The sequence below is a fragment of the Panicum virgatum genome, chromosome 7N (assembly GCF_016808335.1).
Source record: "Panicum virgatum strain AP13 chromosome 7N, P.virgatum_v5, whole genome shotgun sequence".
In the NCBI taxonomy this organism is placed as follows: Eukaryota; Viridiplantae; Streptophyta; class Magnoliopsida; order Poales; family Poaceae; genus Panicum; species Panicum virgatum.
In genome coordinates this window covers 1,474,261-1,477,500 of record NC_053151.1, presented here as the reverse complement: position 1 = coordinate 1,477,500, position 3,240 = coordinate 1,474,261, and the positions used below count along the sequence as shown (strand labels likewise).

Genomic DNA, 3,240 nt, shown 5'->3' with positions numbered 1-3,240 from the left:
CACTGTTAAATCTGTTTTTCATGACCACTTGCTCGACACCTATAAGGGACAGTGCTCTCCGACCAATAGTTGCAATTCTTGGGTAAGGATCTTTAGCAACAGAACACATAGTTGATATATATTGAGAATAAATGACACAGTCAGCAGGCCTCGATCTAGTGTAGCTGAGGCCACCATTACTTGCATTCTCTATCAGTAATATGCCTGAATCAGAGTGTTGGGAAGAATCATCTGACTGGGGAGAACCATGCATGATGCTACTTGTTGCAATCGGGCTGCTCGTAGGAAACACGGAGAATCATCCCATGGACAGACAAAACAAAACATTAAATAGCTATAAATTTCATAATGACGTAGTAATTTATGTTTCGGACCAACACTCAAAACATTGCATGCCACATGCCAGCTATAATAAACACCCAATGCCCCATCTGGTCTGGTGCTTCATGCAATTGCAATATGCACAATGTGGCATCCCTGAGGCCACTGTTGGCTTACACGCCAGCTTTGTTACAGTGGAATCACATAAGCATTCTTTAAGCCTCCAGTGGCACTAATAACTTGGGCAGCAAACTTTGCTTCAGCCAATGGCTATACTAAACAATATGATCCATGTTTTAACTTATAGTTTCACCAACAGTAAACAAGCGACTTAGTATTTCTTTAACAATATATGATGCCAGTCACTGATAAGTTGTGTCACTTGGAAGGGAGACTAGGCATTCATTCTGAATGCAATAGCGACTATTGGACCCCAAAAATACTTTGAGGATTGTGCAATTTCCATTTTGTTGTATATGTAGGTATGCGGAGGCCACCATACTCATCACAACATTGACAGTACATGTTAGGCAAATCCAGAGTAATACTGTTTACTTGGTATAAAAAAAGACTGGTTGAAACACTGGTAATCAGGGGCGGAGATAGAAAGCCCCTCCAGCCCAGGCTAAGCCAGTAAATAACACCAGGTTAATTAAAATTATGCTAAAATAATACTATTTTGGACTAAATACTATACAGGCTTATGTGGGATGAACTGAGCTGGACCCGTGCTGCAGCACGCCGAGCATGGATCCTGGCTCCGTCCCTGCTGGTAATCACCATGCTATGCATAACTGGTCGATAAAATTAAGAATGCGCACGAGTCTGATGTCATAGCAGGCTACAATAATTTCTATTTTGTATTAATTGTTATTAAAGCCGATCACCTCAGAAGCAGAAGATACTCAGCTGTGGCAAACAATAACTCACTCCACCACATCACAATTGTCCAGCTTGCAAGACTAGTGAACTTGTCATTACTTATTCCGTGACTTCCGGGGTCTCATTACATCTGGCAGCGCCGCAGTTAAAATCTTTTTGGTAACGGAAATTTTGATTAACAATTTTGAGTTTGCAGTATAACCACTTCACCCGACTAATTTACCATTTTTAAGCTCAATCAGTTAATTGCAACCCTATGAATCCCTCCAAGCCGAAACGCTCCGAGTCCAGCAAACAATCAGGTATAATAGCAGAATCGGTAGAAAGCGCATCTGCATACTGGATCGCATCCATTACCCGATCCTTTGGGCACCACTTGGAGACGAGGCCGCTGGTGGAGGGCCCGGAGGCGGCGGCCGCAGCCTCGTCGATCCCGTCATGGCGCTGCTCGCACAGCACCACCACTTGGGGCAGGTACGCCACGGGCGCCGGCTTCTCCACCTCGGCGGGCTCCAGCCCATTCCTAGGCTCCGGACCGTTGGCTAAGGGGAGCTCATCCGTGACGTGGTTGCGGTGGTGATTCGGCAGCGGCCGTCGACGGCGAGGACGAGGAGTGGATGAGCCTGGACGCCATGAGATCTCCCAATGACATGGACGCTGGGTGTGTCTCCTACTTATCCCTCAGCCGGCAGCCATGATGAGGTGAGGTCGGGGAGCTTGGTCACCTACATGGATCGAATCAGGCCAGCGTGGCGAATCGGGAGGGGGGCAGCCAGATGGTCAGCGGGGTGGGGAAGATTGGGCGGAGGTTGTTGGGGTGGTGGGGGGTTGGTGGGGGAGGTGTTTAGGGTTAGGGTTTGGACGCGTTTCGGCTGGAGGAGAGAGAAAGGGAGGAGGAGATGGGAAGCGGCGTCCCGGTCGAAGCAGAAGGAAGGCAGGCAGACAACGCGCGAGAGGCGAGCAGAGAGATTGACGGGACCGGAAAATCCCTAGACTACTCTCTTCTTCCCATGTTTTTATTTTTACTAGTTTTGGCATGCCTTGTAGCCGTCTTCTTTCTATTCTTACTCCCAAGTTTTCCCATTATCTACTTTTTTCCCTTTATGTTATCTAGTACGATGAAAAGCACTTACTTATCTGATTATTTCATTTCTTTTATTTTAAAAAATATTTTATTTATAAAATATATTTTAAATAGAATTTATCTTGTGCGGTGGACTCGTTGGATGTATGTAGACATATATCTCTGCAGTTGTTCTCAATCTTGGAAGAGACGGCGAGCTAGCAATATATTGCTCTCAACCATCATCTTACATGATATCCGTCGTTTGCTAATATCCCTCCTTCAATTTTTGGCGGCTTCGCTATAGCCAGATCTGTCACCGCATCATGTGTAAATACGTGTACCTAGTATGCATGTTTATTTATTTTTACATTAAAATTTATGTTTAACATTTGGAACAATGGAAACTACTCCCTCTATTTTTATTTACATGTTATTGTCCTAAGTCAAACTTAGCAAACTTTGATCAAACTTGTAGAAAGAAATAATAACACTTATAATACTAAATTTGTTTCATTGAATGCACCATGAAGTATATGTTGATAGTGCATATATTGGATAATATAGTTGTTGATATATTTTTCTATAGACTTGGTCAAAGTTTGTCAAATTTGATTTAGAACAAACCTAATATGACATGTAAATAAAACATATGGAGTATATATATTTAATATTCATTGTCAGTACCCTGCGATTGGGGTACCCCTCCTACTGTGTCTAGGCGAAGGATACCGGAGGTTATTCGTAACTACGCCTTAAAAAGCTGGGCAGTTGGGCCCAAGGGTCCAGTCCAGCCAGCGGGGCAACGGCCCCAGACCCGTTCTCCACTCGGGGACGGGTCTGGCATCGCCACGTGCCCCTGGGTGGAACGCTGAGCACTAGCAGCTGGAGGCATGGACCCTGCAGGCGGGTCCGGGACCTCCACGTGGCCATCCGGACCCCAGAATGTGCGGAGCCCAGCTCTCTGCCAAGGG

General features: G+C 45.4%; 1 long non-coding RNA gene and 1 pseudogene across 2 annotated transcripts in view; both read right to left on the bottom strand.

Annotated features, from left to right (window-relative positions):
- LOC120681745 overlaps positions 1 to 279 on the bottom strand; it is a 1,273-nt gene extending 994 nt beyond the window's left edge. For both annotated transcript variants that reach the window (XR_005678050.1, XR_005678051.1), the window contains exon 1: positions 1 to 279. This exon is cut by the window's left edge and continues 84 nt beyond it. This is a non-coding gene — a long non-coding RNA (uncharacterized LOC120681745).
- A 1,158-nt stretch (positions 280 to 1,437) lies between these two features.
- On the bottom strand, positions 1,438 to 1,855 carry LOC120682968 (annotated as a pseudogene).
- Between the last annotated feature and the right edge of the window lie 1,385 nt (positions 1,856 to 3,240).